Below are 23,247 nucleotides of genomic sequence, written 5' to 3'. Positions count from 1 at the left end.
TAAATAAATCTAACCCTACTCAAATTATCTAAATATACTATTAAACATTATTATAAATTACTAAATTAAAAATAAAAATAAATGCTAAGTTACAAAAAAATAAAAAACACTAAATTACGGAAAAAAAACCACATTATCAAAAATAAAAAAGAATTACACCTAATCTAATAGCCCTATCAAAATAAAAATGCCCCACCCCAAAATAAAAAACCCCTAGCCTACAATACGTTACCAATGGCCCTTAAAAGGGCCTTTTATGGGGCATTGCCCCAAAGAAATCAGCTCTTTTACATGTAAAAAAAAATAAAATACAAACACCCCCCAACAGTAAAACTCACCACCTAACTAACCAACCAACCCCCCCAAATAAAAAACCTAAAATAACCTAAGCTCCGCATTGCCCTGAAAAGGGCATTTGTATGGACATTGTGTTTAAAAGGGCAGTTTGCTCTTTTACTGCCCAGACCCTAATCTAAAAATAAAACCCATCCAAAAAACCCTTAAATAAACCTAGCACTAACCCCCGACGATCCACTTACAGTTATTGAAGTCCCGCTTGAAGGATCCAGCCGGCAAGAAGTCTTCATCCGGGCGGCCTCTTCCATCTTCATCCAGCCGGCAAAGTCCTCATCCAGGCAGCAAGAAGTCTTCATCCATCCGGCACATAGCAGTCCATCCTGAAGACATCCGGCGTGGAGCTCCTCTTCATAGGTCGCCGCCATAAACTTGAACTTCAATGCAAGTGATGTCATCCAAGATGGCGTCCCTTACATTCCTATTGGCTGAAAGATTTCAATCAGCCAATAGGATTAGTGCTGCTAAAATCCTATTGGCTGTTCCAACCAGCCAATAGGATTTGAGCAGCTCTCATCCTATTGGCTGTTCCAATCCCCCATAATATTGACCTTACAATAATTTAATTGTGACACAAAAAGTGTGACAGTTAAATAATGTGAGTTTTAAGTGTGGCACTGAAAAGTGCCTTTACATTGCGGTCAATGGGGACTGTGTTATTACTATAAATATATATGTATATGCTTATATACATATATATTTATATGTTAATATGTCTAATCATTAAAAAGCAACAGAGTTAGGAGAGAGAAAACAGCTAAATATAGCCAGTACTAATGTGCAGCCTGTAACATAAAGTGATCTGTCCGGTGTATTCAATCACTAAGTATAGGTGTCAATGTTATTATTAACAAAGTTCCAGGTATGGTGAGTTTGGAAAGTATCGCCTGAAAATTGTCCTCACAGTCACTCAAAGCACACTTGTGTGTGTGACACTCACCACAGCTACAGCAGCATAATCAAAGGAAAAGTCCCATCCAGTGCTGAGGTTACCAGGTAGGTAGCCCACCGTCCTCTGCACTAGTCACCGTCTCCATCAAGGACCAACAAAGAGCCTGCATAATGGGGGTAGGTCCTCCAAAACAAACCAGGATTGAGTCCAATCACGACAATGTGGGTGAATTCACAGTAGAGCTATCCATGGTGAGTCCGGTGGTGAGGTGAATAACAATTCAGGCAGAAGAGGTTAGAAGGCTGCACATTGGCTGTTGATGGAGGTTGACAAATCGGCTCAAATCAAGCCAGGAAGTAATCCAAAAATCCAAATGGAGCTCTGATGAAGAGCAGGTACGCCAGCGTGAAACATGTCAGGTGTTCCTGTCTGTGATTTTACCTGACTGTGGTTGAAATAAATAGAACTTTCTTGGCATCTATGTTGTCTGGCAGCTGATTTTTTCTTTTGGATTTATGTGTATATAAACATATTAATACATAAATATATATATATATATTTGTATATTATATTAGTGAATGTGACAGCACTACTGTTAAGTCCTACACTCAGCTAATGTGATCGTGCCCGGGATAGGGTCTCGTCACCTTACCCTGTAATTAAATATTAAAAAGAATACCAGGATCTTAGTCTTAGAATATTTTAATACTTTAATTGGTCAGTACAGCTTCTTTATATTAAACAGCAAAAGAAGATACGGAAAATAGTGTTCATCTACTCTTCTTCACACAAACCCCATCCTCCATATACAGATCCGCTTGAAAGTATAAGCTTAATATACACATTCAATCCATTCAAACATAATCAAACCAAAAAAGCAAACATTGGTATACTAAAATATATATTGCCCTCAAGGCGTCCCAAGGGGGAATGACCAGCAACACCTGCCAATAAAAAAAATAAGAAAAAATAAGAAAAAATACACGGCCTGAGTTGTTTAAAGGTGTTTCTAGTATTCAGTAATAATGTCTCATAATGATCTCTTGAACCTCTATTTCCACACACGACTGCGGTAAGTCTCACGTTTGCACTTTGCACCATGGGATAATAGTTAAGACCCAGGTAACACTGATACACGTATGACACGCATTAGAGTGCTGTAGCGATATACGGAACGGCTGTGGGAGCTACATTATCAGTGGTTGATACTTTGTGCACTGTGAGTGAAGATTTCTCTGTGTGAGGTTGGGACTGCACATTTCAATTATTACCTCTGTCACATTCCTCGATAAAAATAGCAGGTTACATGTATGAGCGGATATGACACACAGGGGCCTCAGTGTATAATCATACATAAACAAGGAAAGACTGCTTGTGAACTTTTAAAGCTTAACGGATACTACAATCTGTATTTCTCAAAGTCAGTGGGATATCCCTTTACAAGATTATTGCTGGGCACTATATCTTACTAAGAATATGGAGATGATAATAATGTGCTAAATATTTGAACACAGGAGTGTTTACCCACTGACAAATTGGGACTTTATCCAAACACAGGAGCGTTTTCCCTGAGATAAACTTTCTTGGCATCTATGTTGTCTGGCAGCTGATTTTTTCTTTTGGATTTATGTGTATATAAACATATTAATACATAAATATATATATATTTGTATATTATATTAGTGAATGTGACAGAACTACTGTTAAGTCCTACACTCAGCTAATGTGATCGTGCCCTGGATAGGGTCTCGTCACCTTAACCTGTAATTAAATATTAAAAAGAATACCAGGATCTTAGTCTTAGAATATTTTAATTCTTTAATTGGTCAGTACAGCTTCTTTATATTAAACAGCAAAAGAAGATACGGAAAATAGTGTTCATCTACTCTTCTTCACACAAACCCCATCCTCCATATACAGATCCGCTTGAAAGTATAAGCTTAATATACACATTCAATCCATTCAAACATAATCAAACCAAAAAAGCAAAAATTGGTATACAAAAATATATATTGCCCTCAAGGCGTCCCAAGGGGGAATGACCAGCAACGCCAATAAAAAAATGAAGAAAAAATAAGAAAAAATACACGCCCTCAGTTGTTTAACCCCTTAACCCCTTAATGACCACAGCACTTTTCCATTTTCTGTCCGTTTAGGACCAAGGCTATTTTACATTTTTGCAGTGTTTGTGTTTAGCTGTAATTTTCTTCTTACTCATTTACTGTAGCCACACATATTATATACCGTTTTTCTCGCCATTAAATGGACTTTCTAAAGATACCATTATTTTCATCATATCTTATAATTTACTATAAAAAAAATGATAAAATATGAGGAAAAATGGAAAAAAACACACTTTTTCTAACTTTGACCCCCAAAATCTGTTACATATCTAAAACCACCAAAAAACACCCATGCTAAATAGTTTCTAAATTTTGTCCTGAGTTTAGAAATACCCAATGTTTACATGTTCTTTGCTTTTTTTGCAAGTTATAGGGCCATAAATACAAGTAGCACTTTGCTATTTCCAAACCATTTTTTTCCAAAATTAGCGCTAGTTACATTAGAACACTAATATCTTTCAGGAATCCCTGAATATCCCTTGACATGTATATATTTTTTTTAGTAGACATCCCAAAGTATTGATCTAGGCCAATTTTGGTATATTTCATACCACCATTTCACCGCCAAATGCGATCAAATCCAAAAAATCGTTCACTTTTTTACAAATTTTTTCACAAACTTTCGGTTTCTCACTGAAATTATTTACAAACAACTTGTGCAATTATGGCATAAATGGTTGTAAATTCTTCTCTGGCATCCCCTTTGTTCAGAAATAGCAGACATATATGGCTTTGGCATTGCTTTTTGGTAATTAGAAGGCCGCTAAATGCCACTGCGCACCACAAGTGTATTATGCCCAGCAGTTAAGAGGTTAATTAGGGAGCTTTTAGGGAGCTTGTAGGGTTAATTTTAGCTTTAGTGTAGTGTAGTAGACAACCCCAAGTATTGATCTAGGCACATTTTGGTATATTTCATGCCACCATTTCACCGCCAAATGCGATCAAATTAAAAAAAAACTTAAAATTTTTCACAATTTTAGGTTTCTCACTGAAATCATTTACAAACAGCTTGTGCAATTATGGCACAAATGGTTGTAAATGCTTGTCTGGGATCCCCTTTGTTCAGAAATAGCAGACATATATGACTTTGGCGTTGCTTTCTGGTAATTAGAAGGCCGCTAAATCCTGTTGCGCCTCACACGTGTATTATGGCTAGCAGTGAAGGGGTTAATTAGGGAGTTTGTAGGGAGCTTGCAGGGTTAATTTTAGCTTTAGTGTAGAGATCAGCCTCCCATCTGACACATCCCACCCCCTGATCCCTCCCAAACAGCTCCCTTCCCTTCCCTCCCCCCCAATTGTCCCCGTCATCTTAAGTACTGGCAGAAAGTCTGCCAGTACTAAAATAAAAGGGGTTTTAAAAAAAAAAAAAAATTTTACATATGCTACTGTGTAGGATCCCCCCCTTAGCCCCCAACCTCCCTGATCCCCCCCAAAACCGCTCTCTATCCCTCCCCTCTGCCTTATTGGGGGCCATCTTGGGTACTGGCAGCTGTCTGCCAGTACCCAGTTTGCAATAAAAAGTGCAATAAAAAGTGCTTTTTTGTTTTGTTTTTCTTTTCTGTAGTGTAGCTTCCCCCACCCCCACACAGACAAACCCCCACCACCTTGCTGATCGTTTTTTTTTTGTTTGTTTTTTTACTTTCAACATTTTTAATTTTCAATATTTTCTGTAGTGTAGCGGTTCCCACCCGCTCCCTCCCCGTGCACGCGCCCGCCCCCACCCTCCCGTGCACGCGCGCGCGCCCGTGCGCGCCCCCAGCCACCCCTGCCCACGATCCCACCCCCCTTCACATAACCAGGGCCATCGATGGCCGCCACCCGCCTCCCGGTCCGGCTCCCACCCACCAACGCAGTAAGCCACCGATCTCCGGTGCAGAGAGGGCCACAGAGTGGCTCTCTCTGCACCGGATGGCTTACAAAGGTTATTGCAGGATGCCTCCATATCGAGGCATCACTGCAATAACCGGAAAGCAGCTGGAAGCGAGCAGGATCGCTTCCAGCTGCTTTCCACACTGAGGACGTGCAGGGTACGTTCTCAGGCGTTAACTGCCTTTTTTCTGAGGACGTACCCTGCACGTCCTCAGTCGTTAAGGGGTTAATGACCACAGCACTTTTCCATTTTCTGTCCGTTTGGGACCAAGGCTATTTTTACATTTTTGCGGTGTTTGTGTTTAGCTGTAATTTTCTTCTTACTCATTTACTGTACCCACACATATTATATACCGTTTTTCTCGCCATTAAATGGACTTTCTAAAGATACCATTATTTTCATCATATCTTATAATTTACTATAAAAAAAATGATAAAATATGAGGAAAAATGGAAAAAAACACACTTTTTCTAACTTTGACCCCCAAAATCTGTTACATATCTAAAACCACCAAAAAACATCCATGCTAAATAGTTTCTAAATTTTGTCCTGAGTTTAGAAATACCCAATGTTTACATGTTCTTTGCTTTTTTTGCAAGTTATAGGCCCATAAATACAAGTAGCACTTTGCTATTTCCAAACCATTTTTTTTCAAAATTAGCGCTAGTTACATTAGAACACTGATATCTTTTAGGAATCCCTGAATATCCCTTGACATGTATATATATTTTTTTTAGTAGACATCCCAAAGTATTGATCTAGGCCAATTTTGGTATATTCCATACCACCATTTCACCGCCAAATGCGATCAAATACAAAAAATCGTTCACTTTTTCACAAATTTTTTCACAAACTTTCGATTTCTCACTGAAATTATTTACAAACAACTTGTGCAATTATGGCATAAATGGTTGTAAATTCTTCTCTGGGATCCCCTTTGTTCAGAAATAGCACACATATATGGCTTTGGCGTTGCTTTTTGGTAATTAGAAGGCCGCTAAATGCCACTGCGCACCACAAGTGTATCATGCCCAGCAGTTAAGGGGTTATTTAGGGAGCTTTTAGGGAGCTTGTAGGGTTAATTTTAGCTTTAGTGTAGTGTAGTAGACAACCCCAAGTATTGATCTAGGCACATTTTGGTATATTTCATGCCACCATTTCACCGCCAAGTGCGATCAAATTAAAAAAAACGTAAAATTTTTCACAATTTTAGGTTTCTCACTGAAATCATTTACAAACAGCTTGTGCAATTATGGCACAAATGGTTGTAAATGCTTGTCTGGGATCCCCTTTGTTCAGAAATAGCAGACATATATGACTTTGGCGTTGCTTTCTGGTAATTAGAAGGCCGCTAAATCCTGTTGCGCCTCACACGTGTATTATGGCTAGCAGTGAAGGGGTTAATTAGGGAGTTTGTAGGGTGCTTGCAGGGTTAATTTTAGCTTTAGTGTAGAGATCAGCCTCCCATCTGACACATCCCACCCCCTGATCCCTCCCAAACAGCTAGCTTCCCTCCCCCACCCCACAATTGTCCCTGCCATCTTAAGTACTGGCAGAAAGTCTGCCAGTACTAAAATAAAAGGGTTGTAAAAAAAAATAAAAAAATTTTTTTAGCATATTTACATATGCTACTGTGTAGGATCCCCCCCTTAGCCCCCAACCTCCCTGATCCCCCCCAAAACCGCTCTCTAACCCTCCCCTCTGCCTTATTGGGGGCCATCTTGGGTACTGGCAGCTGTCTGCCAGTACCCAGTTTACAATAAAAAGTGCTTTTTTTTTTTTTTTTTTTTCTGTAGTGTAGCTTCCCCCCCCCCCACACACACACAGACAAACCCCCACCACCTTGCTGATCGTTTTTTTTTTTAATTTTGACATTTTTTTATATTTTTTATTTCCAGCATTTTCTGTAGTGTAGCGGTTCCCACCCGCTCCCTCCCCGTGCACGCGCCCGCCCCCACCCTCCCGTGCACACGCGCGCGCCCGTGCGCGCCCCCAGCCACCCCCGTTCACGATCCCGCCCCCCTTCACATCAACAGGGCCATCGATGGCCGCCACCCGCCTCCCGGTACGGCTCCCACCCACCAACGCAGGGAGCCACCGATCTCCGGTGCAGAGAGGGCCACAGAGTGGCTCTCTCTGCACCGGATGGCTTAAAAAGGTTATTGCAGGATGCCTCCATATCGAGGCATCACTTCAATAACCGGAAAGCATCTGGAAGCGAGCAGGATCGCTTCCAGCTGCTTTCCACACTGAGGACGTGCAGGGTACGTTCTCAGGCGTTAACTGCCTTTTTTCTGAGGATGTACCCTGCACGTCCTCAGTCGTTAAGGGGTTAAAGGTGTTTCTATTATTCAGTAATAATGTCTCATAATGATCTCTTAAAACAATGTAACTCTAATTTGTATCTAATAGAATACTGTCCCAATTTATCTCAGGGAAAACGCTCCTGTGTTTGGATAAAGTCCCAATTCGTCAGTGGGTAAACACTCCTGTGTTCAAATATTTAGCACATTATTATCATCTCCATATTCTTAGTAAGATATAGTGCCCAGCAATAATCTCGTAAAGGGATATCCCACTGACTTTGAGAAATACAGATTGTAGTATCCGTTAAGCTTTAAAAGTTCACATGCAGTCTTTCCTTGTTTATGTATGATTATACACTGAGGCCCCTGTGTGTCATATCCGCTCATACATGTAACCTGCTATTTTTATCGAGGAATGTGACAGAGGTAATAATTGAAATGTGCAGTCCCAACCTCACACAGAGAAATCTTCACTCACAGTGCACAAAGTATCAACCACTGATAATGTAGCTCCCACAGCCGTTCCGTATATTGCTACAGCACTCTAATGCGTGTCATACGTGTATCGGTGTTACCTGGGTCTTAACTTTTATCCCATGGTGCAAAGTGCAAACGTGAGACTTACCGCAGTCGTGTGTGGAAATAAAGGTTCAAGAGATCATTATGAGACATTATTACTGAATACTAGAAACACCTTTAAACAACTCAGGCCGTGTATTTTTTCTTATTTTTTTTATTGGCAGGTGTTGCTGGTCATTCCCCCTTGGGATGCCTTGGGGGCAATATATTTTTGTGTACCAATTTTTGCTTTTTTGGTTTGATTATGTTTGAATGGATTGAATGTGAATATTAAGCTTATACTTTTAAGCGGTTCTGTACATGGAGGATGGGGTTTGTGTGAAGAGATGAACACTATTTTCCATATCTTTGGCTGTTTAAAATAAAGAAGCTGTACTGACAAATTAAAGTATTAAAATATTCTAAGACTGTGATGCTGGGATTCTTTTTATTATATATACAGGTATGTATATATTCATATACATATAAATATATATTTATACTGTGCTGCCTAACGCGGTGCGACTTTCCCCCTTCGCTGCACTAGGTTCTCTGCCATGTCTCACAGCATGAGAACAAGACTCCCATTGGAGCCTATGGAAGCGTGCTCACGTGAGTGCAAAGCTTTCCTGCAATGCGAGGTTGCGTTTGCATTGCGCTGAACCTGTTACACCAACGCACATTTGCTTGTGCCGAGATTACTGATAGGAGCCCAATTTAGCATTCCACATGTAATCTGGCCCTATATAAAGATTTTTGCAAACACTGTTGCCAGATAGCCAAAAACACATGCACGCTCCTGCACTCACCTAGGTTTACTTTTTAACAAAGGATACAATAGATAATAGAAGCAAATTGGAAAATTTCAAATTCTTTATCCAATCCATTTAAGTTTATTTTTACTTTACTGTCCCTTTAATGTTTGGTCATTACAGCCAATCATATGTAAAAGCTATTATTGATTTACTTTAGAGAACTTATATTAATATACTATTACTATTTTACTGCTGTCAAGGTATTTGTGGACTTAGTTTTTTTTACATTTAGTATACTGTATAACATATTTGTCTCAGTTACTACAGCAATATTTAGGCAGCTGTGGCAGGTGGTGAATTTTTGGTAGGGTTGTAGCTGACAGTCTCATCACCTGTTTCTTTGGTAAATTTTCTGTAAGAGCCGTGCATATTAACAGCCCATTAATTTACCACAATAAATAGTTACTTTGTTTTGGTGATTATACTAGAAAATAGATTTCAGCCCCATAAGACATTTCAGGGGTGGCACACATTTTAGAATGTTTTGGAATTCTCTAAATGTAACTTTAAAGTCAAAATTAAACTTTCATGAGCATGTCATTTTAAACAACTTTCCAATTTACTACAGTTATCTAATTTGCTTCATAGGGGCCAATTTATTAAAGTGCGAGCGGACATAATGCGCTGTAGTGGATCATGTCCACCGCACATGCTGTTGGCATTTATCATTGCACAAGCAGTTCTGGTGAACTGCTTGTGCAATGCCGCCCCCTGCAGATTCACGGCCAGATTCAACCCTATCGTATATGATCGGGCAGGTTGCTGTCCGGTACCTCAGATCAGGTGGACGAGTTAAGGAGCAACGGTCTTAAGACTGCTGCTTCTTAACTCCTGTTTCCAGCGAGCCTGAAGGGTATATGGCCCAATTTGGGCCGTGATAAATCGGCCCCATAGTCTTGATATCCGTTTAAAGTATAGGTTGCGCTAGAAAGATGTCAGCCACACTAACCTTTCTCTGGTAAATGGGATTTATCATGGACCTGTAATATTAAGTTGTGCACTAATGATAGTGCGGTCCAGTCATAATGCGTATCGTGGCCCGTTCTATCATTACAGCACCACTTGTAATCTAGCCCTCTGTGTTTTCTATCCACACACTCTAACCTACTGACTGTTAAGCCTCATGATTAGAGGGAAAAATGGCTGAATACAGTTGCTCCATATAATAGTGTGGACATCAACAGTGTTCCTGTTGAAAGGCACTTCTGTATAGACATCATTTTGTGGACAGGTTTTTTTCCCCAATTCTCCTGCTCCATTGAAGTCTATGGGGGAAAAGCTAACACCCTTTCTTGCACAGAAACGCAATTGCATTTTCAAAAGTGCTCTAACCTGAATGTTGTTCACATAGAAGAATATGCTCTATTTATCCGATCAGCCATTCAGATTGAGCTCACATTCTATTGGCTGATCGGAACAGCCAATAGTATGCAAGCTCAATCTGATTGGCTGATTGGATCAGCCAATCGGATTGAACTTGATTCTGATTGGCTGATTCCATCAGCCAATCAAAATTTTCCTACCTTAATTCCGATTGGTTGATAGAATCCTATCAGCCAATCGGAATTCGAGGGACGCCATCTTGGATGACGTCCCTTAAAGGAACCTTCATTCGGCGAGTAGGCGTCGGTTGAAGAGGTTGGATCCGCGTCGGTTGGAAAGAAGATGGCTCCGCTCCGCTCCAGAAGAAAGAAGATTGAAGATGCGGCTTGATAGAAGACTTCATCCCGATGATGGACTTCCGACTTCAGCCCGATGATGGATTTCTTCAGCCGCCGCTTGGATCCAGACTTCAGCCCGAGGATGGACGTCACTCTTCAGCCCCCCGCTTGGGCTTGGATCAAGACTCTGGACCGATCGGTGAACCTGGCATGGTGAAGACAAGGTAGGAAGATCTTCAGGGGCTTAGTGTTAGGTTTATTTAAGGGGGGTTTGGGTTAGATTAGGGGTATGTGGGTGGTGGGTTGTAATGTTGGGGGGGGTATTGTATGGTTTTTTTTACAGGCAAAAGAGCTGAATTCTTTGGGGCATGCCCCGCAAAGGGCCCTGTTCAGGGCTGGTAAGGTAAAAGAGCTTTGAACTTTTTGAATTTAGAATAGGGTAGGGCATTTTTTTATTTTGGGGGGCTTTGTTATTTTATTAGGGGGCTTAGAGTAGGTGTAATTAGTTTAAAATTGTTGTAATTTTTTTCTAATGTTTGTAAATATTTTTTTATTTTTTGTAACTTAGTTCTTTTTTATTTTTTGTACTTTAGTTAGTTTATTTAATTGTATTTATTTGTAGGAATTGTATTTAATTTATTTATTGATAGTGTAGTGTTAGGTTTAATTGTAGATAATTGTAGGTAGTTTATTTAATTAATTTATTGATAGTGTAGGGTTAGGTTTAATTGTAACTTAGGTTAGGATTTATTTTACAGGTAATTTTGTTATTATTTTAACTAGGTAACTATTAAATAGTTATTAACTATTTAATAGCTATTGTACCTGGTTAAAATAATTACAAAGTTGCCTGTAAAATAAATATTAATCCTAAAATAGCTACAATGTAATTATAATTTATATTGTAGCTATATAAGGGTTTATTTTACAGGTAAGTATTTAGCTTTAAATAGGAATAAGTTATTTAATAAGAGTTAATTTATTTCGTTAGAATAAAATTATATTTAACTTAGGGGGGTGTTAGGGTTAGGGTTAGAATTAGCTTTAGGAGTTAAAAAATTTATTAGAGTAGCGGTGAGCTCCGATCGGCAGATTAGGGGTTAATACTTGAAGTTAGGTGTCAGCAATGTTAGGGAGGGCAGATTAGGGGTTAATACTATTTATTATAGGGTTATTGAGGCGGGAGTGAGGCGGATTAGGGGTTAATACATTTATTATAGTAGCGCTCAGGTCCGGTCGGCAGATTAGGGGTTAATAAGTGTAGTTAGGTGGAAGCGACGTTGGGGGAGGCAGATTAGGGGTTAATAAATATAATATAGGGGTCGGTGGTGTTAGGGGCAGCAGATTAGGGGTACATAGGGATAATGTAAGTAGCGGCGGTTTACGGAGCGGTAGATTAGGGGTTAAAAAAATATGCAGGTGTCAGCGATAGCGGGGGCGGCAGAATAGGGGTTAATAAGTGTAAGGTTAGGGGTGTTTAGACTCGGGGTACATGTTAGGGTGTTAGGTGCAGACGTAGGAAGTGTTTCCCCATAGGAAACAATGGGGCTGCGTTAGGAGCTGAACGTGTTTTTTTTGTAGGTGTTAGGTTTTTTTTCAGCTCAAACAGCCCCATTGTTTTCTATGGGGGAATCGTGCACAAGCACGTTTTTGAGGCTGGCCGCGTCAATAAGCAACGCTGGTATCTAGAGTTGAAGTGGCGTTAATTTATGCTCTACGCTCCCTTTTTGGAGCCTAACGCACTGAAAACCCAACCATTCTGTGAACCCTAAATACCAGCGGTATTTAAAAGGTGCGGGGGAAAAAAAGCACGCGTAGCTAACGCACCCCCTTGGCCGCAAAACTCCAAATCTAGGCGTAAGTGATTTATGAAAATGTTCAAGGGTTTTACTCCTTCTGTCCATATGATGAAAACATCATCTATGTAGCGAAAGTATTTGAAGGGTTTGTAAGGGTGAGTGACTAGGAATCTCTGTTCTAAGTCAGCCATGAAGAGGTTTGCGTACTGTGGTGCCATTTTGGTGCCCATGGCTTTTCCCATGGTTTGTAAGTAGATGGAGTGGCACCAAAGTACGCAAACCTCTTCATGGCTGACTTCGAAAAGAGATTCCTAGCCACTCACAAATGCATTTGTTTTCAACTTGTAATAAGCACGCTATTGCCTTATTACAAGCTAGGAGTCATTCAATTAATTTGCCAGCATAAACAAAACATTAACTATTCAATTAATGAATGTGACACTTTTAAGAAAGATACATTTTATTATTCATATAGTATATCTGGTTTTAATTCTTTGTTTGGATAGTACCCATAAGTGGGGCAGTACAGATGGCAGAATATGTGATTTTATTATGGTTACCTGAAAGTTTTTATTACATGTTTAAGGAAGAAGGTGTGACATCATGCAGTTCCTTAATTGTTTTATAATATATGTAGTCTACTTAATTTGTTGGAATTTTGTAAGAACTAATACGTTGGAATGACCACCTGGGAGGTCCAGTTAATGGTGCAAGAGTAATATAAGTGTTGATTTTTAATGCTTTGTGTTTACAACACACTTTTCATAAGTGTTCATTAGAAGAATGTAGGATTATTTAAGTGGCTTGCATTCAACATATCACCAGTTCTTCATGGGGAGGATTGGTTGAGGATACTTAGGAAACACATATTTTGCATTTGTAAGTTACAGTCTATTGTGCATTAGTATTTAAATCAGAATATGGTATTATAAATTATTGGCAATGAACCCCTGAACATTAGGCTTAACCTCTAAGAGCTGCTATTTAACATTATGGGATATGTACCCCTTTAATAAGGTGTTAAATTGGTATCAAACATGTGTTGAGCCTGAAGATAAGGAGTTGTGCTGTATCTGTATTCCCATCTGATGTTGTTTTATTGTATACTATATATTGTGTCTCTTTATTGAAATCATTTGTAAGTATAGTATTGGCTGCTATTGTTGGTATTTTAATTCCTCATTTTTTTCATAAGGTGCTGACAGTCTTTGGGCTCCATTTATGAAGCAGTGGATGCTGCTCCATAGGCCCATTGTTTCAGGCTCACCTGAAATGGAAGTTAAGAAGAAGCGATCATAAGACCGCTGCTCCTTAACCTGTCAAACACATTTTAGATGCCAGATTGAAATCATCCCGATACGACCGGGATGATTGACAGCCCCTGCTAGTGGCCAATTAGCCACCAATGAGCAGAGGGCGGCATTGCACAAGCATTTCACTAGAAATGCTTGTGCAATGACAAATGCCGACAGCGTATGCTGTTGGAATTTAGCGATGTTGAGAGGACATGATTTTTTAAAGCGAATCATGTCTGCTTGATAGATAGTAAATCTACCCCTTAGAGTCATTACACCTAAGATTCAACTCCTGGCCACTAGGAGGAAGCAAATATACCTTAACATTCCAAGAGCTTTTAATTAATCCCTCCCTCCTCTCTGATACGGAAGTCTTATCTTTCTCAGTAGAAAGTGAAGAATTAAGGTGCTTTGTTGAAAGGGGTTCTCAGGCCGAGCTTGAGACCCACCAAGAATAGAAGAGAGGGGAGTATGGAGAACTGGGTACTGACAGAAAAACACCCTCTGGGAATAAGTCACAAGCCCTGCCAAAGGGGTTGCGGGAACTTGTCCCTTAGCTTCTTATTGTTGGGTTAGTATGCCACAGGTATCATGGGGACTTGTCCGTTAGCCTCCTCCTGTTGGCATATCATTGTACTCCTTGTGATATCATCTGCTGTTGCTTGCACAGCAGTGGATGGGCTCTCTACTGGAAGCACATAATGTAAGTATAAAATAAATTCGCTCACATAGCCCTCAGACTATTATCAGCTATATTTACGTATGTGCATCATAGCCAGGGAACAATCAAATCACTACTGTTTATCTAGACAGTTAACATTTATATGTCTATTTTTATTGGAAGTGTGTATTTTATATGTTCTTGAGTAGATTCACTTTGTGAATTTTTTTTTCTGTGAAAGAAAGTGCAGTGTGTGGTCACACTAATTTTATTAGTGCTATTAATATTATTTTTGTACAAACACGCTCGCATAATTCTCCTTATTGTGCGCTGGCATTTTACTTACTTTACTTTCTTTACTCTATTGAGCCACGCAATCTGGTGAAGATAGTACGCCTGGCATTTTTTTCACACAGTTGAAGGGCAGCAAGGTGGTTTGGCAGCTCTATGGTTAATGCATTGACACTGTATGCTATTTCCCACTTTTAGACCTTCTCATATGCCGGGCAATGCTTTTTTTTTTAAGTCACTGCGCAATGCTATTACTGACTGATCTATCAAGTGGGGTAAGTATTTTATTTTAGAGCCAGGTATTATTTTAATCAAATGTTTCATTTTGCAATTTACATTCTCAAAGTAAAGCTTACGCTTTATTAAATATGTATCTAATTATGTTCTCCCTTTCCTCCCATGCTTCAAATCTGTTGTCCCAGATGCCTTATCTTTATGTGATTTACTACATACATTACATAATATTGCTTACAGTAATGCATTTATTATGTAGTTTGTTATTTCTGTCTGTGTGTATGTTTATTAATTATTAAGGAGCAGCTGGAACTATCCCCACGTTTATTGATTTATACCCCTTAGAAGTTGAATCCAGATGATTTATTCTGCATTTTAACCAAAGTAATGCTTTATTTCTTCTAAGAGAACTTATATGTACATGGAAGTCCAACTATAGATTAGCTTAAAGAATCTGAACCAGACAGTCCTAATTTAAAATTTTAGGGGAAATTAAAGGGATACTAAACCCAAATGTTTTATTTCATGGTTCAGATAGAGCATGCAATTTTAAGCAACTTTCTAATTTACTCCTATTATACATTTTTCTTCATTCTCTTGCTATCTTTATTTGAAAAGCAGGAATGTAAAGCTTAGAAGCCATCCCATTTTTGGTTCAGCACCCTGGATAGTGCTTGATTATTGGTAGCTGCATTGAGCCACCAATCAGCAAGCACTACCTAGGTGCTGAACCAAAAATGGTCCGGCTCCTAAGCTTTACATTCCTGCTTTTCAAATAAAGATAACTTCTTAGAATTCCTTATTCCAGACTTTCTTTTATGGGAGTGAATACTCTTTAACATATGTTTTCTCATAGATCAGAGCAAATCCAAGTTTCAGAATCACATTACTTCTTTCAGTAACACAGTGTATAGAAGTTTTGGGTCCTTTGGCACTATTCATTGATGCCCTCTTCAACTAACATGCTAAGCCAGAGATGCCAGGATTACAGTCAGTTGTCTCAAAAGAATCTCTTGGATTCCAAGTTAATGCACTCCCTTAATTAGTGGATCAATCACCAATCCACTTTTCTATTTGCTCTTTACGCTAGTCCATATAAGTGTCAGAAGGTTACAGCTTGTGGCTGATGCAACCATAGGTAGGGATAACCATGATGGAGATGGGATGGCAGATGCAACCATAGGTAGGGATGACAATGATGGGGATGGGATGGCAGATGCAAGCATAGGTAGGGACGACCATGGATGTACCTTTCCTTCTCTTGCTAAACAGCCACACAGTGCATTCTCTGTTAGCATATGGATTACATAGGTCATGATTTGTGGCCAAACCAAGAGAAAGAGGGGAGTGATGGAGAAATAAGTGCAGGGATGGATGACTAAGGATATGGGAAGGAAGAGTCAAATGAAGGGAAGTTATATTAGTGAGAAGGATATTAACTTTACATAAAAGAGAAGCAGCAAAGTTAAAAATCACTGAGCTAACTCTCATAACATTCCTTCCATTAAAAGACTACACCATTTATAGAATAATACTATAATGGGTATGCTGTTTTATTGCTAGAAACTAGCAAAGCATTTTAAAAAGCCATTGAATATGATACATTTTATTTTTAAAAAGCCATTGAATGTAACACATTTTTATTTTTTAGTCAGCAGGTTAATTATCTGGTACAATAGGGTATGCCTATGTAAGTCATTAGACAATTTAGATAACCTAATTTAAATTATCTTTATTTTTTTAATATAACAATGTGATCTTTTTTTAAAAATAACATTTAATGAATACTAATGTTCATTGGATTCAATCTTATGCTGAAAATGGAATAATTTAGATTAGTTTTACGATTAGTGCATTTATGCCTCATTATCAGCATTTAATTAAAGTTTTGAGGTATTTGAACAGTCATAAAACAATTGTTACACATCATTTGAAATTTTATAACACAAATCACTTAATATGCACAGCAAATTGCAAGAACAATCAAGGGCTGTATATTTAATCTGTAGTTAAACTGGCTCGACAAGCCTAGTTCAGTTGTCCCTTTGTCCGAATAAATATTCTAGGATAACAAAATTGATGTGAAATTGATTTTGATGATGTATATATCTACAGTAGGTGGAAAAAAATGTTATGGTTATTTTTCTATTTAGCTGACAAAACATATGCACCCACATTTTTACAAAACAATTTCAATGTTTATCTAGGTATAATGTCATTTTCTATAGGGATTTCCTGTTGCACAGCTGGGAAATATATTTATGAGAATATATAGGTACATAGGTTGCTTGGATAGACTACATCCTTTCTATGTATGTGTATGTACATGATCCCACTAACAGGGATGTAGCATACTCTGGTGGAAATTTTTGCAAGAAATAATCATGCATATCTGCTCCCTGTCCTTGCAAAATCAATCCCACGACAGCAGGGTTTGTTAATCAACCTGGGTGGATTAGTCCAGGGTGATTTACAGGTACATGAAATCCAAAATATTTCTTCCATGATACAGATAGTGAATACAATTTTAAACAACATTCCAATTTACTTCTGTTATCTAATTTGCTTCATTCTTTAGATGTCCTTAGTTAAAGAAATAGCAACGCACACGGATGAGCCAATCACACGGGCACCTATGTGCAGCCACGAATCAGCAGCTACTGAGCCTATTTAGATATTCTTTTAAACAAATGATATCAAGATAATGAAGCAAATTAAAAGATAGAAGTAAATTGGAAAGCTGTTTAAAATTGCATGCTCTTACTAAATCACAAAAGAAAAAAATTGGGGTTTAATGTCCCTTTAACTCCTCCTCATTTGCAGTGGCAGAGATATTAGAAAGTAACATTCTTATGACCGCTTCTTTTTAAAGGGCTGTTGTAGTCAGAAAACAAAGTACAATATTTGAAAAAAGAATGACCTAAATGGTATTTTTGCAATAAATAAGTATTAAACAACTTGCAGCAAAAGTTTTTAAAATTGAGAGTGAATTGACTGTCTTCCTTTTCTGTTATGTGCTGTTCAATACTACCCTATTTTCAGAGGCGTAACTAGAAACCTCAGGGCCCCGTTGCAAAATCCATGAAGGGCCACCACCCCAAAAAAGTGATTTTGATACATTTCATTTTTCACTTTTTTTTTTTTTTTTGCAACATGTAACACAGTAAAAAAATCTGTTAAGTAAAACTGCTTTCCTGTAATTGTTATTTATACAACTAAAAATCAATCTTATAGAACAAATCATGGATGGTGCACCTTTTTCAGGATTGTTTTTTCTGAAGGAGGACAACTATTTGTGTCAAATGCTCTCTAGTGATCTTAGTCCTCTTGATTTACTTATTTTAGGAGTGTTTGTTGGCTTGCTGTTGGTGTCACTGGAGATACCTCTTCAGTGGTTATTAAAAGGCCAGTGTTTCTTGTAGGACACCTACAACGTTCCTTGTGACACCTTGTGTCCTATGTTTTTATTAGTCTATTATGCTGCTGCTTATTTTTTATATCATTATAAAGAAGGAACAATATAACAATACCAAGGGAGTTTCTTAATATTAGCTGATTATTTCCAGACACAAAATTACACTTTGTACTTTATTATTACTGTTCCAGCGACCTAGCTGCTTCCCTAATTCCCCCCCTCAGCTCCAAGTGTTGAATGTGTCAGAGGAGCTGTATGGAGCTTGCTGTGTACACATAGCAAGCTTCATACAGCTCCTCTGTCACATTCAACAACCGGAGTGGAGGACAGAAAGGTCCATATAGCTACTCGGACACATTCAACAACGGAGTATGGGGGGAGGGAGGAAGCAGAGGGGTTGCCCACTCATACAGTTATGTCATGTCAAATGAGAAGCAGAAAACAGCAGCGAGGCGGTGACACAGCCTGCATCTCTGTGACATTTGACAACTTTGTGCTTCTACAGGCATCACTATATATTTCTGGAATCCTTGTGTTTCCGGTCTCTTACTCCTCCTACCGTGCCCCCGTTTTCTTCGCTCAAGCATAGTGGAGTAGGACTGGAAGTGCTAATAGCGGCTCCTCCCAATGTTAATACACAACAAGGAAAGAGGTGTGTCTGTGATGGGAAAGGCAATGCCGTATAATATCACATGGTTTGCAGCAGATTGCACTATATTTGTTTAGGGTATTTAACACTGGAGGCTCGTATTGTATTTATCGTGCAGTGAACAAGTTAGCTAATATGGGCTCCTGGACAACAAAGTGCTGTGAATTACATTATTTTCTATTTCATACAGATGATGTATTGTATGTACACTTAGGAGCAGATCCGTTGCATCTGCTGGGCGGCAGAGTGTTCGACCTCCAGGCCCAGTCGCGACCATGGAAGTTCCATCATGCCTATTTTCCTTTCCCAACATAGCTATTTGCTACACTCCATATCCAGTTGCATTATATGCAGAGCCCTCTAGCCAGCAGCCAGAATTCATTGGCTGTAATAGACGCCTGATGAAACGTCCGAAGGGCCGAGAAACATGTAGCGATATCAACACTTCATATGTTTTTATATAAGCATTTAAAGTTGCATCCTGACAGTTTAAAGGGATAGGAAAGTCAAAATTAAACTTGTAGGATTCAGATAGAGGATGTAATTTTAAGACAATTTTACATGTTATTCTATTTTAAAATGGGCTTTGTACTCTTGGTATCCATTGTTGAAAAAGAATATGCACATATCCTGAGAGTTAGTTGCTGATTGGTGCCTGCACACATTTGTCTCTTCTGATTGGCTAACTAGATGTGACCAGCTAGCTGCCACTAGTGTAGTGATGTTCCTTCAGCAAAGAATAACAAGATAATGAAGCATATTTGATCATAGAAGTAAATTGGAAAGTTGTTTAAAATTGTATGTTTTATCCAAATTATGAAAGAAAATTTTAGGTTTTTCTGTTTCTTTAAGGAATTTTGTGGATTGCTGCAATTTTCCCCACAGCTGTCAGCAAACTATAGGCTAGATTATGAGTTTTGCGTTATGAGAGGTGCAGTGCTAACTTGCACGTTATTGTCACCGCTCACTTCCCTACAGCGCTGGTATTACAGGTTTGTAAAAACCCGGTGTTAACAGGCAAAAAGTGAGCGTAGAGCAAAATTGAGCTCCATACCGCACTCCAATACCAGCGCAGCTGAAAGCTGTGGTGAGCTGCTTTGACGTGCTTGTGCACGATTTCCCCATAGACATCTATGGGGAGAGCTGGCTGAAAAAAAGTCTAACACCTGCCAAAAAGCAATGTAAAGCTCTGTAACGCAGCCCCATTGATTCCTATGGGGAAACAAAATTTATGTTTACACCTAACATGAACCCCGAGTCTAAACACCCCTAATCTTACACTTATTAACCCCTAATCTGCCACTGCTGACATCGCCGACACCTACATTATACTTATTAACCCCTAATCTGCTGCTCTGGACATCGCTGCCACTATAATAAACATATTAACCCCTAAACCGCCACACTCCCGCATCACAAAACACTAGTTAAATATTATTAACCCCTAATCTGCCATCCCTAACATCGCCGGCACCTACCTACATTTATTACCCCTAATCTGCCACCCCCGTCGCCACCACTATACTACATTTATTAACTCCTAATCCTAAATCTAACCCTAACACCCCCTAACTTAAAATTTATTAAAATAAATCTAAATAAAAATTAATAGCTAAATAATTAATATTTAAAACTAAATACTTTCCTATAAAATATAAAAAGCTCAATCCTATTAGCTGATTGCATCAGCCAATAGGATTTTTTCACCTTTAATTTCGATTGGCTGATAGAATTCTATCAGCCGATTGGAATTCAAGGGACGCCATCTTGGATGACATCACTTAAAGGAACCTTCATTCTGAAAGAAGACTTCAATTGAAGATGGACACGCTCCGGGCCGGATGGATGAAGATAGAAGATGCCGTCTGGATGAAGACTTCTGCCCGTCTGGAGGACCACTTCTGCCGGCTTGGATGAAGACTTCTCCCGGATTCATTGAGGACTTCTTGCCGCTTGGATGAAGACTTCTCCCGGCTTTGTTGAGGATGGATGTTCGGTCTTCAAAACTGTAAGTTGATCTTCGGGGGTTAGTGTTAGGTTTTTTTAAGGTTTATTGGGTGGGTTTTATTTTTAGCTTAGGGTTTGGGTACTTGAAAAAGAGCTAAATGCCCTTTTAATGCCCATCCAAATGCCCTTTTCAGGGCAATGGGGAGCTTAGGTTTTTTTTAATTAGGATTTTATTTGGGGGGTTGGTTGTGTGGGTGGTGGGTTTTACTGTTGGATGGTTGTTTGTATATTTTTTTTACAGGTTAAAGAGCTGATTTCTTTGGGGCAATGCCCTGCAAAAGGCCCTTTTAAGGGCTATTGGTAGTTTAGTTTAGGCCAGGATTTTTTTTTTATTTTGGGGAGCTTTTTTATTTTGATAGGGCTATTAGATTAGGTGTAATTAGTTTAAATATCTGATCATTTCTTTTTTATTTTGTGTAATTTAGTGTTTGCTTTTTTTTTGTAATTTAGGTAATTGTATTTAATTTAGGTAATTTATTTAATTCTAGTGTAAGGTTAGGTGTTAGTGTAACTCAGGTTAGGTTTTATTTTACAGGTAAATTTGTATTTATTTTAGCTAGGTAGTTAGTAAATAGTTAATAACTATTTACTAACTATTCTACCTAGTTAAAATTAATACAAACTTACCTGCAAAATAAAAATAAACCCTAAGCTACCTACAATGTAACTATTAGTTATATTGTAGCTAGCTTAAGGTTTATTTTATAGGTAAGTATTTAGTTTTAAATAGGAATTATTTAGTTATTAATAGTAGGTTTTATTTAGATTTATTTTAATTATATTTAAGTTAGGGGATGTTAGGGTTAGACTTAGGTTTAGGGGTTAATAAATTTAGTAAAGTGGCGGTGACGCTGGGGGCGGCACATTAGGGGTTAATAAATGTAGGTTGGTGGTGGCGGCAATGTTAGGGGTGGCAGATTAGGGGTTAATAATATTTAACTAGTGTTTGCAATGCGAGAGTGCGGCGGTTTAGGGGTTAATATGTTTATTATAGTGGAGGCAATGTCCAGAGCAGCAGATTAGGGGTTAATAATTTTAGTGTTTGTGATGCGGGAGGGCCTCGGTTTAGGGGTTAATAGGTAGTTTATGGGTGTTAGTGTACTTTTTAACACTTTAGCTATGAGTTTTATGCTACAGCTTTGTAGCGTAAAACTCATAACTACTGACTTTAAATTGAGTACGAATCTTGCGGTATAGGCTGTACCGCTCACTTTTTGGCCTCCCAGAAAAAGCTTGTAATATCGGCGCTATAGAAGTCCCATTGAAAAAAGACTTTATGCAAATTGCGTAAGTTAATTTGCGCTACGGCCAAAAAAGTGTGCTTTACAGCTTTTTTGACAAGACTCGTTATAGCAGCAGTAGTGAAAAAGCAGCGTTATAACCCATAACGCTGCTTTTTCACTCATAACGCAAAACTTGTAATCTAGTCGTATGTTCCAATGAAGATTACCAGGTTTCCAGTTGCCTTGAATCGGTGAGCAGAGATACTGTGAGATCTCTGCTTGCTTCTATAAACACAACTTAGTGCTGCAACCTTTATTAGTATTTTGTACAGATTGGGGAGAGAATTGGCTCTTACACCAGCTTTATAGCATTGATCTGCAAAAGGATGCACCTTTTGCTTTACTTTTTAGAACGTTTCATCTAACTTTGACTGTGAAGGAGGATACAAGAAGAGTGCAGTTCCTTGGCCATATTGAAGAATTCAATTATTTTCTACTGCTGGGATTTATATATCGCTTTTAAACTTTTACTTTGTATGGTGTCCATATACATTGACATTTATCTGTACACCATACACACATTGGTGTTACTTGTGGCACTCCATAGACTTGGGGGGGGGGGGATGTTTATCCTTATTGCATATATATTAGATTACTAATAATTCTAAAATGTTATTAGCTGACTTCAGGGGAAACATTTTTCATAGTCATGTATACCGGAAGAATATGTTTGAAATATAAGGTCGTTTTTGTACATACAAAAGTCATGTTACTGTATTTAACGCAAATTGCTTTTGTACTTTTTATTGTTTATTTGAAATGTTTTATTTAAAATGAAATAAGGGATGGGTGATACTGCGATTTTGGATTTTGTAGATGCTGTTGAAGAAAGAGAACATGTAACTCACTCGCATCACTACATCATCTCTGACACCTTAGCTTGTAATGACTCTGGGCTTGCAAGCATTACTTTTTATAGTCCTAGCAAGTTTTGATTACGTATTATTATTATTATACTTTATTTATGAAGCACCAACATGTTCTGCAGCGCTGTCCATAGGCACAATTCATTTAAGTAAAATAATTATATAAAA

General features: G+C 38.5%; 1 protein-coding gene across 1 annotated transcript in view; it reads left to right on the top strand.

Moving 5' to 3' along the window:
• Positions 1-23,247, top strand: part of LOC128660461 (ATP-binding cassette sub-family A member 13-like) — a 478,364-nt gene that overhangs the window by 143,982 nt on the left and 311,135 nt on the right. The gene's annotated exons all lie outside the window — the stretch shown is intronic.

Source organism: Bombina bombina, chromosome 5 (genome assembly GCF_027579735.1).
Source record: "Bombina bombina isolate aBomBom1 chromosome 5, aBomBom1.pri, whole genome shotgun sequence".
NCBI lineage: Eukaryota > Metazoa > Chordata > Amphibia > Anura > Bombinatoridae > Bombina > Bombina bombina.
The sequence above is the reverse complement of the archived record's forward strand: the minus strand, read 5'-3'. Positions and strand labels throughout refer to the sequence as shown.